This window comes from Equus przewalskii, chromosome 27 (assembly GCF_037783145.1).
Source record: "Equus przewalskii isolate Varuska chromosome 27, EquPr2, whole genome shotgun sequence".
Taxonomy (NCBI): domain Eukaryota; kingdom Metazoa; phylum Chordata; class Mammalia; order Perissodactyla; family Equidae; genus Equus; species Equus przewalskii.
In genome coordinates this window covers 3269311-3282475 of record NC_091857.1, presented here as the reverse complement: position 1 = coordinate 3282475, position 13165 = coordinate 3269311, and the positions used below count along the sequence as shown (strand labels likewise).

At 40.9% G+C, this 13165-nt stretch overlaps 2 long non-coding RNA genes across 2 annotated transcripts; one reads left to right on the top strand and one right to left on the bottom strand.

The window, feature by feature from the left end:
- Positions 1-7881: 7881 nt before the first annotated feature.
- On the bottom strand, positions 7882-11337 carry LOC139079850 (uncharacterized). The gene is made up of 3 exons (XR_011533819.1): positions 10988-11337; positions 10759-10883; positions 7882-9833 (listed from the first exon to the last, which is right to left on the bottom strand). It is a non-coding gene; the product is annotated as an uncharacterized lncRNA (long non-coding RNA).
- Positions 11244-12366, top strand: LOC139079849 (uncharacterized). The gene is made up of 2 exons (XR_011533818.1): positions 11244-11743; positions 12168-12366. It is a non-coding gene; the product is annotated as an uncharacterized lncRNA (long non-coding RNA).
- Positions 12367-13165: the final 799 nt, after the last annotated feature.

Here is a 13165-nt window from a genome sequence, read left to right as displayed (position 1 = left end):
CTTTGCTAACCATAACAGCTCTTATGTACTCACTCATTCTTTCATCCATTGAATATTAAGAATATACTTACTCAGGGCTTACACAGTGTGGACTTTAAATGTGCTTTTTGTAGTGGAGGAATATTCCTACCAATAAGATTACAAGGATTTATTTAAAATGGTTATTACTGCCTTTCCCCAAATTGACTTCCCCAGGTCACATCCCTTTCTCATGTTGCAGATTCATCTATTTGACTTCTGTCTAGATGGCTCCACATAGATGTCCCATATCAATCTCAGTCATGATAGCACTATTATTTTTCCCACAGCCCCAACCTGATCCTCCTCTTTTAATCTCCATCTCAGATATTGAAAGTCCCACCCATCAGTTACTAAGCTAGGCATCTGGGAAGAATCCAGCATTCCTTCCTTCTCCTCACAGTCTGCACATCTGGTCTTGGAGTCCACTTGATTCCAACTTCTACATTTCTACTGACTCTCTCCCCTCATCTCTTTCTCTCTGCTGCTACAATCCTTGATTCAGTCAGCATCTCTTGGCTACGCTCCTGCCAGAGCCTCCTACCTGATTTCCAGCCTCCAAGTTGAACCCCCTTCTGAGCCATTCTTCACAATTATCCTCCTACTCGTTTGTCCCAGCCACTGCAAATCCAACAGAGTCATGATATTTTATCCCTCTTTTAAAAAATTTCACAGTAGCTCCCAACAGTCTTCAGTCACAACTCTTTAAGTTTCAAATTCTGGCCCCTGCCTGTGTCCCCATCTCCTGTGACTGTCCATACAGCCACCGGTATTGACAACTCCCTTTCCAGGAAGAAGCTATGGTGTCCCCTCCACCAGTCCTTTTTATACACGACCAGAACATCTGCACCAACACCCTCCACCTTCTTCACTTGCTAACTTCTTTTTGTTCTTCAAGGAATCATCTTCCATAACATCCGTTGAAGACCAACCTTGATGGCCCTGCTCTCAGCGGCGCCTGCACACCGGGAACACTGCTCTCACCATAGCAATGACGTGATTTGAAACTGCTGATTTGCTCGTTCCCCTAACACAACCATGGCTGCTTGAGAGCAAGGACAGTGACTTTCAACTCTGAATTTTGATCATGTAAGGCTTGGCTTAATAAACATTCATTGAATAAATGTAGTATAAAAAGGGGAGGAAAAACTCTTAAAGGAGCTTGCAAACTTGTGGAGGATCCAAACACTTGAAATCAATGAAGGTCAGAATATGGAACACGGTTTCAGGACTCTGTTTCAGGCTTTCTACTGCATATTAGAATGAAGTCCTTGTGACATGAGGAAATTTAGGACCTACAGTGTTAAGTGACTAAATTAGGCCAGAAAGCTAGTTTGTGACAGCAGCCCTTCCTTAACCACAGACTTCCTGTTTTAAGTACTTAACGCCTCCCACTTTATCTTCAAATAATATATCTGTAGTTGATTATTGTTTGGTACAATTATGTGTTCAATATCTGTCTCCTCCGTTAAACTACTGCAGAGACCATTTATATCTTGTATAGCTAACATTTGGAAGATATTCAGTACATATTTGTTGACTTAGAAAATAAAGCAAGAACTAGATCCAACATGTCCATACTTCTAATTCTGCATCTTCCTTTGTGCCTCACAAGGCCTATAGTAGGCTGTAAATATTTAACGTATGGCAAAGGTGTAGTTCTTGCATACTAACGAGTCATGCACTCAAAAGTATGGTGGTATTGGCAAAATCTTCCTATAATGCAGTATCTTTGTTTTGATACCTCCCTTCATTTCTACATTGTACTAGTGGAAGAAAATTAGACAATATAAATAAATTCTGCCCAGAATTAGAATCCAGAAGAAGGACAGACAGAGTAGAGGGAGAAAATAACCTGTCAAAGGTCTTTGTTTGCTCATTAATGCAAAATAGGAGAATCCCTGGTAAGGAGAGCTAACAGGAGCTAACAAGAGTTCTAGTAGGAGAGCAGATGTACCTGACTTCTCCCAGAGGTTTAGGGTTTTAGAACAGAAGAGAATCAAAAAGATCGTCTAGTCTAAAACATCTTTCACAGAAAAGCAAACATGTGGTCTGATTAAAGTCTCCCAGGGAACTGGAGGCAGAACTGAATCCAAAGCCCCAGGTCTCTTGACTCTTAATTTAGCTCTCTCTCTATCATCCATGATAAGGATACACTAACAAACACACATGTATATTTACATGCATGCATGCATTATACACGTGTACATATGCACACAAGTACCTATTTATACATATTCATTTATGCACCTACATACATACGTGCACGCACGTAAGAAGAAGTTTTAGATCAGATCATCCTTTGGTCAACTTGGGGTTGTGGAAAAGGAGTTGGTAGGGAAATGTAGGCCAACTGCATTTAACAACAGTGAGTCACCCAGTTCAGAGAGTGCCATCTGACCACTGGTGTACTCATTGTCATGTCTACTATGTAGAGGTGTCACACCTACTTGGAATAAAATACCAATGGGATGGAACTTGACTACTTACATTTCTGAGCTAAAGTTGCTCAAAACTGATCCATTTATCTTTTCTCCTCCTCTTCTCACACTGCTCCACCTCTCTTCTGGTTCAGTGCTGATGTGGAACTCAATCCTACCTGTCTGGTGTTTATCCTTCTACTCTTTTCTATTCCAGCCACAGCAACTTTAATAGAACACCAAAATGATCTTAAATGTGCCCAATTCTTCTGAGTCAGGGGCTTGTAGTCACTATATGTTTGACCCCACTCACCAAATTTTCCAGAATGTTCCCAAATTTTCCAGCTGGAACTTAGTGAGGAGAACTCCCCAAACCAGGTTTATTTGAAGGGGTAACCTGAATTGGGTATGTCCAATATCTCTTGGGATAAGACAGGGCAAAAAGAGGGGCAGCTTTTGTTTTTGAGTCATGATAGCCAAACTTGTCTTTAACTTGGGGTCCCAGTGTAAGAGAACATATGAGACCTATAGCACAGGTGTTGGATATCTCAAGCTGTGTATCCAAGCCCTCTTCCCCAGCCACCAAACAGCTGACTGTGGCCAGCCCTCCGGCCTCAGCTGAGCACTGAGCGTACAGCCTGCTCTAGGAAGCATGCTCTCAGGAAGTGGACTAAGGTTGTCTACACAGGAAATTCCCAGGTCTTGAGTACAGAAACATTGTTGTTCTAGGCAGAATAATGCCTATGCATATATTTACCTTATACAGCAAATGGGAGTTAAGATTGCAGATGTAATTAAGGCTACTAACGAGTGCGTTTTAAGATAGGAAAATTATCCTGGATTCTATCCTGGATTTTAAGATAGTAAAATTATCTGGGTGAGCCCAGTGTAATCAGAAGGGTCCTTTCAAGAGGGAGGCAGGAGGCAGAAAAGTCAGTGTCACATTGATGTGAAGTGAGAAAGACTCTGAAGGCCCTTGCTGACTTTGAAGATAGAAGGAAGCCGTGAACCGTTAAGTACAGGCAGTGTCTAGAAGCTAGAAAAGGCACGAAGTGGACTCCCCTAGGGCCTCCAGAAGGAAAACAGCCTGCTAACACCATTGTAGACCTCCAGAACTAGAAGTCAATATATTTGCAGTGTGTTAAGTCACTGAGTTGGTGGTAATTTGTCACAGCAGCAATAGAAAACTGATATAATAGTTTAATGGGGGAGGGGTTGCTAATGGGAGGGCTTTGGGTTGCACATGCCCCCTTTGTCCTACAGATTCCTATGAGGAGAGGCACAATAGGAAGAAGGCCGGTGAGGAGTTCTCCAAAGCTCAGAGGCCAGGGAGGGACTCTTGTTGCCTGGATCTAAGGGTGGTGCCAATAATATCAGTGGAATAGACGTGAAAACAGAAGGTCAAAACTCACATGTAAAGCAATAAGACCACTTCCTTCAGTTGACCTTTGGGATCACTTGCCTTAGTTGGGCCATCCTCAATGCCCAGCAGCTTTCGTGTTTCTCTGGTGTGCTTACGATGTCCTCTTGCAACTGTGGCCTCCTGTCTTCGCCACCATTCTCAAATCTCTCAAATTCACTCCACTTTCTTCCTTCCATTCACTTTTTGGCCCACTTGCAATCAGATTTCTGCCCCATCACCCACCAAAATTTATTAAGGTCACCAGGAATGGACATGTTAACAAGTTCAAGGTTCATTTTTCAAACTTCATCCTAATTGATGCTTCATAAATTTTGACCTTGTGGATTAATCCCTCCTTAAGTTCTCTTTTCTCTTGACATCCTTCCATGACATCCCTCTGTCTTATCTGTTTCCTTACACTTTGGCTACTCTTTGTTTCCTTTGCCAAGTCCTCCTCTATTTAAACACTAAATATTGAATTTCTTAGTTGCTTAGACCTGGGCCTTTTTTTCATCTTACTCTATCCTCATCCTATGAGATCTCATCCATCTTCAAATCACCTCTATATGCAAATAACTCAGAAAAATTAGCCTCCAGCCCAGAGCACTCCCCAGAGTCCAAGACTTGTAGAGTGGGGATATATCTTATATGGGATTCTAAAGTTGATAAAGAAAGCAAATGAAACCATGTGCAGCCCAAATTATTACTGAAAATTTCTTCAATCCCCCACAATGAACTGGATACACATATACTGTGTCTTAGCAAGTTCAATACCATTTGACCTCCAGTATTGCAAAGACTGCCTTTTCTTGGGTTGACCACCAGATGAAATATTGGTTCATGTTTAGAAGCCATGTCTTTTAAAAAACATGTTAATCTTTAAGGGCTAAAATCATACTCAAATTGGCAAGATAAACACATAAAGTGAGAGAGGCATGTGGGAATTTAGACCAACTCAAAGAATAGTCGATTCTGTCTCTCATCTTACTCTTACTTTGGGCTAGCTCAATGTCCACTGAGTTGAATAGTGAATATAGTACTTGCTTATCATAAATTCTCTCTCCCTTTCTCTCTCTCTCTCTGTTTCTCCTCTCTCTCCGCCTCTGCCAGCTTATCTCCACAACCACCTAGCCATTTCCTCCTGTCCACTCTGCAACTTTGTTCTAGCACACACGTCATCCACTCATTTGCTTTGGTACAATGAACCGTCTCCCTCGGTCTTTGAATGCCCCATTTACTAGGAAAATTCTTCCCCCTACACTTGGCCTACCTACTCTCTAGGGCTTAACTTAAGCATGCTTCCCAAAAGGCACTTCTCAGTTTAAAGTACACCCTGTCCCACCCCCTATTCTCTCCAGCGACAGCCTGCTCACCCCCGATCCCCTGCCCCCATCCTGGTATTTACCATATTTTGAAATACAGGGTTTTTCTCAACTTTTTTTTCCTGTCTCCCCATTATGATCCATGAAGGCATAAAGCATGTATGTTTCATGCGCTACCATATCAGAGCACCTAAGAACTATTCACTAAATATTTGTTCGATAAGGTAATGACTTTATGCTTTATTTAGGGATAGTTTCCTTTGAGATTCAACATAGTCACAGCTGTAGGGATAGTTTTTGTTTAAAAGTAGATTTCACCAGCTAAAATGTAGGTTATAGACTTGTTAGATGACAGAGCATGTGCTTTTAGGAGAGAATGAAGAATAATGAAGGAGGTTTATATAGACCAGGTGTTTGTGATTTTTGTGCTTTTATGGGGAAGATGATGATAAACGGAACTCACATTTTATGAGAATTTGCAATAGACCAAATTGCTTTTCTTTCACTCATTTAATCCTCATAATAATCCTATGAAAGAGTTGGTAACACCATTTAGATATGAAAAAGCTGAAGGTTAGAGAAATTAAATATTTTAAAGACCACCTAGCTGATGAGTGGCTTAGCCAGGATTTGACCCCAGGTCTAATTCTAAAACACTTGTGTTTTTAAAAAATTATTATTATATCATATTATCTAATAATAAATGGACATTAAATCTAATGAAATGGTCCATATATATATGTAACTTTACATCTTTGAGTGAAGGAGGTAAGAAGATAGATTCACCAAAGAGTTGACAAGCCTGAGAGAAAGCTTCCTGGATCCATTATTTATCTATTGGGTCAATTTAACTAAAATTCCTGCTGAGCCTGTGTTTCCAGCTTTAAGAATTGGTTTGGAATAGATAAAGAGTTCCTAAAAACCCCAAGTTCAATGGAAAAATTAATTACAAGGGATTATAGGAGTAGGTTCAAAATTTTCTCTTGGGGTAGAATTGACAACTTTATCTCAAAAGTACTTTTCTGTTTAATTTTTTCTCTTCTTTTTGGTTCCTTTCATAATCTATGAAAAATTGAATAGCATTTGATATTACCAGAAACATAGCCTTAGTTTCAGGAAACGGGGACTTTGAATGGAGTAAGGAAGAGTGACCAGGTGGCCAGGATAGAAGGCTAGGTAGGAGAGGGTGATCAGAGAAGTCAGTGGGCAGCAGACTTGCTCACCAGGAGGGTAGAGGCTGGCATGCTGTGGGATGACTAGTAAAATCAGTCACCATTGGGCCCTCAGATACTCGCATGAAGAATGAATTGAACAAAACCTTGGCTTCAGACAAAACTCTCAACTTCAGTTTTCTCATATCTAAGTGGAGATAGTCACACTCACAGGGCTTCTGTGAGGATTAACAAATAATGTTGATAAGGCCCATCCGGAAACCTGAACCATATTGACTCCAACATGTTACCGTCTTTGCCCGCCACAAACCTACCTCGGCAAATCGTGGAAGGCAAATCTGGAACAGGACCTATCTCAGAGAAACTAAAAACTTTTTTAAAAACATAATTTGGAAGTCTTTTTAAGAGTTCTGATCTAAAAATGGACAAGCCAACCACCCAGTCTTGTGGATTCAAGGACAATCTAGGGCGTAGGAATGGCAGAGTTATGCATGACACATGCCTCTTATGTTTTGCATTATGCTATTCTCTTCAGCCTGGTAGGATTTAACGGGGAAGCTGTAACAGTCAGCGCATTCTCTCCGTGGGCTGTTTGAAAAACATCCGTGCAAGAAGTTCTTCGGCAGTGCTCCTTACAGAGCTATCATTTGAACTCTGATTCAAGGTGGTGGATTTTTCCCGCTGAGTTTCCACCTTCAGCAAAGTAGCACCTTCCCTGACTTATTTACTCCCATGAACAGGACTTCAGGGTAAAGCCATGCTGCTAGTGACAAGTCGAAGGCCTCATTTAAAGGTTCCGGGGGTGAAGCTTCATCGATTTACAATTAATAATGAAGCTAGTTTTAATCCTCATGGTTTGGTTTGTTTAATAAGTGAGATTTTAAATATCTCGGGTGACCCTGCAGAGACACACAGCTGATGGCAGCCCTGCCTCGCAAGTTTCTCACTCCCAGGAGGTTTGGCGCGACCCACCCCCCCACCCCCACCCCCAGAGTACCGTTACTTACTACTGGAATGTATTCCTGAAACGGTCAATATGTTCTCTCTGCAGTTTTTTCTGGTCTTGTTTTCCTTTAGTAATTTTGGCTGGAATTGTAGGATTTCATAGTACTCCTCATCTGATATATTTTACAGAGATTTAATAATAGAGGAATCCAAGTTGGGGAAGATGAGCTGAAGAGATGTCAGGACAGTTCTTAGCCTGTATTAAAGGATCAGCAAAGAGTATGTACTTAACCATAAAATAGGGTCATTTGTCCTCATGGAAGATAATGACAGACCATTAGTGCAATGTGTACCTTGAGTTTTTGTTTGTTCTCTGCTAGTTCTCCTGGTAGCAATGGCGATCTGGGCTTATCTAACTACATTGTCTCTGTCAGCCTCTGACAAGTGGGATACATTCACATGAGGGCTGGCCTGGGTATGGGCACAATTCTGTCCATGGAATGGAACAGAGCTAAGTAGGCCAGGGAGGATTAAAGCCTTGAGCTTGGCATCATTAGCACTGTGTTCCAACCCACCAGGCTAACTAGCCACAGACAAAGACCAATTGGACTAATAAATCACAGCAGCCAGAGCAATCTGGTTTGAATTTATTTCTCATTTTTAATACATTAGTTTTATAATTTGATTTAAATATTTTAGGATAAATGAAGCCAAAGGCCCATGTTACTCTCATTCTGAAGAGAGAAAGCAGAGAGGAAAAGCTATCCCACATGACTTCCCATAATCACGAGGCACAAAGTGGCACCGAGGCTGTACTCACTTTGTAAAAGAGGTGTCTATCTGGGACACCAAGAGTAAATCATGATTTTTATAACTAATTTATGTTTAATAAGCACAGAAGAGGCTTTGCATTTAAGGAAAACTTTTTGGACCACTTTAAAGGTCAAGAACTTTTATGAAACCAAAAAATTACTCTTCTGTTGTGTTGTTTGTTTTTGCCAGATTTTCATGTGTTGTGTTTGATCCAGAAACAAGGTATGCATGTATCTTCAAATCCTAAAATTAATTTAGTTGCATCCCAGCTTTCACTTCATTGTCATCGTATAAATAGGCCACTAGAGAGGATTTCTTAACATTATGGTTCCTGTGGCTGTAGATGCCTGGAACATATTCAGAAACCCACCTACTTCCAAGGCCCATTATAAGGAGCACCTCTTCTAGGAAGTGTATCTTAACATTTGAAAATTGGTTTTCAATTTTCAATTGAAAATTGAAAATTTCAATTTCAAATTTCCTTTCTACCATCATGATTTGTATTGCCTGCTCCTTGTATTTGGTGACTTGATTGCTTGTGATTATTATTATTATTGCTCTTTATTTTGCTTGATCACTTCAACTATCATAATTGTCTCTCTTATGAAAAGATAAAAAGCTAAATTCCATGACGGAAAAGTCAGAGGTGGAAATTTCTGTTGTGACTCACACAGCACCAAAGGTAGCTACCATATAAACCTGCTGACATGAATTTGAACTGAACGACTCTCCCTGTGACTGGTGAATGCTGTGGGATTGTTAATCTATAAATGTTACTGCTTTGGGCTCTTTGAACACCAAATAGGAAGAACACAGGTGCTAAGGATTTTTTATGTGAACTTTACATAGAAAATATACCTTTCATTATTTTTTAGCCTTATTTTCAGTCCTTTCTTTTGATGAGTAAATTATAGGTCTTCAAACACGTCTCTTTTCATAGAATAATGTCAAAATGTTGGATGTGTTGAGTAACACTTTTGAAAATGCTTTTTTGTTATTTCCTAAGGATTTTAATGTGAGCAGTCTCCTTAGTGTAGTACAACTGTAGTACAACTGAAAAATACAAGATCCATTGAGAATTCAGGAAATATACATCATCTCCAGTAACTACAAATTCTAGCAGCACATCCTTCACGTGTTAGTAGCTACAGAGGCCGCAAAATCAAGTCCATCCTGGTGGTATATTTAGGAGTAGACTTCCTGAAAGTATGTAGCCATAGCAGAACCTTGACCAGGGTAAGGGAACAAAGTAACAATAGTAACAATGATAAGAAGAAGAACAATCACAGTTAACCTTTATATGGAGCCTGCCATGGGCTTGGCAGGTCTTAAGCACTTTTCCATTTACCAACTCATGTAATCCTCACAACAGCCTCATGAGGTTCATGCAATAATCACCTCCATTATACAGAATAAGAAATCAAGGCATCAAGTGTTGAGTGGTTTGCTCCACGTTACTCACCCAGGCCATCTGTTTCCACAGTCCAGCTCTTAACCAGTGTGCATACTATGTCTCACAGTGGGTGCTCAAGAAAGTTGATGTGTAATTTTGGCAGTTCTGGATAATTTTACCCATTTTATCATAGGAAGTCCCAGTCTTTTGTCTACAAGCTTTCTCAGCAGCTGAACAGACAGCATCATCTCCAATGTCTACAACGATGTTCTGTACCCCAGGTGACAGTGGTCTTCTCCAGAGGGACAAAAGCATGAGTGACAACTGTCCCTTACATGCACCACCTTCCTGGAACCTCAAGGAGAGAGAGACAGTGAAAGCAAACAAAACAGTACCTCCACTGCCTTAGGACTTGCCCACTTTCCTCACTTATAGCATCCAAATATAAATTTTGTTTTCTTAAAAGTGAATAACTGAAACAATGATATGTCTGCTGCCAACTTTGTGGGATTAAATCTCATAAATTCTCAAGGACCGAACTGTTTGTTTATATTTTCCCTGGAAGCACACCATGTTCTTTATAGATAATAACAAATATTAAAAAAAAAAATCGTAAAAGTAATTTCAGAACATCTGATAATCAGATCATGACATCATCAACTTCAGATATGCTGAGAATATGAGGAACTTGACATGAACAGATGGGAGAGAGAAAGAAACGTGGGAGCTATTCTTGGGCAATGTGAGATTCAATAGAGAATATTAATTGTTAATTCAAGTTCAGGAAACGTGCAAAAATTGGTCATTAACCAGAGCATTGTTCCTCAAAGTGCGGTCTGCAGTCCAGCAGGATCATCATTATCTGGGAGTTTGTTAGCAGTGAAAATCTCAGGCCGTGGCCCAAACCTGCAGAATCTGAGACCACATTTTGAGAAGATCTTCCGGGTGATTCCTATGTGCAGTAAAATCTGAGATGTGCTGAACTGGAGTGCCTCTCTACGCCCATATCAAATCACTTACAGTCAATCAATCCTAACTTTAAGAGCACAGCCACCTGGTAGAATAGACCAATGGTGATATATTTATGGAAATTTAACTATTATTAAACCATTTCCTAGGCATTTACTCATTTAATAGCCTCACTCTGCCTATGAGAAAGCTAGAATATATATATGTTTTTTATGATAAAATTGTTGCTAAGAGAAACAATCACGGGGCCAAATGCATTGAGGCGGTAATTTAAACCCAGGTCTTCTACACACAGATTCAGTACCTTGTTCATTCACGGGCAAACCATCTGCAGTTGGCGGAATATTTTTAAGTTGTGTCTTTGGAAATGCTAAAAGGTTGACGGTGTTTTTCTAAGACACAACTTATTCCTCCTCATAGCGTTCAGTCCTGAAAGCAGAAAAGGCCATCTCAGTCAAGCGCAGGCAAATGCGGTCACTCCAGGCGCTCCCAACCTCATGCGCGCACACTCGGCGAAGCGAGGGCCCACGCACCTGTCACAGGTTCCCTCTCAGGCCAGGGCGCGCGGCCCACGTGGCGCTGCGGCACCGAGGCTAGGCCGTGGCTGCCGCGGGTCTTAGTCCTGACACCCACAGAGCCATCTCTACCCAGTTTCCCACAGTGTGGGGACACCCTTGGGAGGCCGAAGGCAGAGGCATGGGTACTGCGTCCTTTCAAGTTCCACTGATGACTGACGTCTCCTGCTCCTCCTCCCTTTTCAGGAACCGACTTGTGGGGGAGGGAGGGGACGGAACCCGCGCTCCTGTGCCTTCTCCTGTGTCTAGCTCGCCAGCTTCCTCTACAGCTCTTCCCTGTCCTCTATCGCTTCTACCCAGAGTTCTTATCTCTTCAGAGGCAGGAAAAACTTGATCTTCAAGTATTCTTGTGTGGCTTTTTTCAAAGCTTAAAAGCCAAGAATTTGTTCTCCAGTTTCCATAGTTGCCACCCCCCTTGAGGCATGCCTGCCTGAAGTCTAGTGGCCTAAATGGAGGAGAGGTGACAGGGTAAAACGGAATGAGGGACGGCAAGAACCAGTTAATACTTAAAAATATTTGTCCTTCCTGGTGTCCTGTAGTTCTGAGGCGATACTACGAAGGACTAGAAGCCTTGGACTCTGGAGTTTAAATCGCGGGAAATGAGGCTCGCTCCAGTCTGTCTGTCGTAATACCTGAAGTGCCACCTCAGATCTCAGTGATACTCTGTAAACATGATCGGCAAGAAGGGGTGTCCGTCGGCAAACAACCAAAATGGTACGTTGTCTGAGAATGGTTTCATGTGAGGCCTAATTACAGGAATTATGATTATTTAGCCTAAAAAAAGTAAAGGCTAAAGGGAAATAAGTATTTCAATGCCTATCATATCATGTGGAAAAGAGTAAACTTTTGTTGTTGTTGTGTTTTGCTCCAAGAGGAGAATTAGAATCAAGGAATTAAGTTTAAGACATCAAATCTCAGTTCAAATTAAATTTGGCAGAGATAACGCTGCCATTTTCATTTTGCTCCTGGTTAGAGCAACATTATAGACGAGCCCCAATTCCTGAGACATCACTTGAAGGAGAAATACCCTAGGAAGGTGAGCTTCCTAACCCGTACTGAATGATGATGTGAGGAAGAAATAAACTTTTTATCATATAATGCCAGTTACTAATATTTTGTGATTTTTATGTTATTACAGCATATCCTCTCCTGCTTGACTAATACAGTAAGGAAGAACTTCCAAAGAAAGGAGTTTAGCAATGGACTGGATTTCCCACACAGAAGTACCTACCCTATTATGGAAATTTTCAAGCAGTAAATAGAAATCATTTATTAATGAATGTATTCATAAATCATTTATGCATCTATTAAACTATGTATTACATGAGTACATACTATTCACCAGTGTGTGTTACTCTGTTATGTACAGGAGAAAAAGTGGTAGGCAATACCAGCATGACCTCTCAGCATCGTCTAGTAGTTTTCATAGGTGATTTTCATGTTTGCTTCCAATTCTAAGTTTTTTAGTGTCACTTCAATAAATTAGTAGAAGATTGTTACCACCATATCCTGCTGTACAATGTTGCTATAGCATTTAGCTATCTTCATTTTTTCTATATACATGATGATACGTGTGTATATGTATATACGCATTTTTGTGTTTATGCAGACATATTTTATACTTCTGGCAGTTCACCTGATGATTGTCAGGAATTGTGAAGAATTTGAGATTTTATCCAACTTGCAAGTTAACAAGTGAGTTTGGATGCTGGCAGAAGGCAAAAGACTCCTGGATCAGAGACAAAGGACAGTTTATTATTCACAGCAATAGCTGTAGCCAAAATATCAGCATTTTCACTGCTGCCTGAGTCCTAATTCCTACGAGGAGGAATGACAAGGTCCAGGAGATACATGCACTTGCAATGGGTTGCATTACAGAAAAGGAATCCCAAGTTTAGGAAATGTCAGTCTTTCAGAATCAGCTGTAAGCAAGCCTGCCGACACTTTGTCCCAGAGAGAGGCATTAGTGGAAACAAACAAACCTGCTCTCTGCTCTGGAAGGAGACCCTATCTCTTTCAAGGTTATTCTCTCCATAAACATCCCTGAAAAGATAATCAGAACAAAAGGCTGTCAGTGCTTCTGCTCACAAAACATGCAGAAATGCTAGCGGTCCATGGAGAGTAGCCTTGCAACAC